We start from the raw sequence: 556 nt of genomic DNA on the forward strand, positions 1-556 counted from the left end.
TTTAAGTTCATTTGTTTATTTATTTTGAGAGAGAGAGAGAGCACGCGGGAGGGGCAGAGAGAGAGAGAGGGAGAGAAAGAGAGTCCCAAGCAGGCTCCGCACTGTGAGCACAGAGTGCAATGCGGGGCTTGAACCCATGAACTGTGAGATCATGACTTGAGCTGAAATCAAGAGTCAGACGTTTAACTGACTGAGCCATACAGCTACCCAATCATCACACTGTTCTTTAGGTTCACATTTTCTTATAAATATATTAGCATGTTTATAGTAGCTATTTTAATGTCGTTGTCTACAAATTTCAAAATCTGGGTTATCTGTGGATCTGATTTTATTGTCCATTATCTTGTTTAGGGGGTCACATTTTCCTGATTCTTGGCATGTCTAGATATTTTGCCTATTTACTGAGCTCTGCAGGATATTTGTTCTATTGACTCTAGATTCTGTTATTTTCCCCCAAAGAGTATTAAATTTTTTCATAGTAGGCAGTGAAATTACTAGCAAATCATGTCTCTCATCTGAATACTTGGTTTCAGACTTTTTAGGACATTTAAAATTT

The sequence above is a fragment of the Crocuta crocuta genome, unplaced genomic scaffold (assembly GCF_008692635.1).
Source record: "Crocuta crocuta isolate KB4526 unplaced genomic scaffold, BGI_CrCroc_1.0 scaffold531, whole genome shotgun sequence".
Classification (NCBI taxonomy): Eukaryota; Metazoa; Chordata; class Mammalia; order Carnivora; family Hyaenidae; genus Crocuta; species Crocuta crocuta.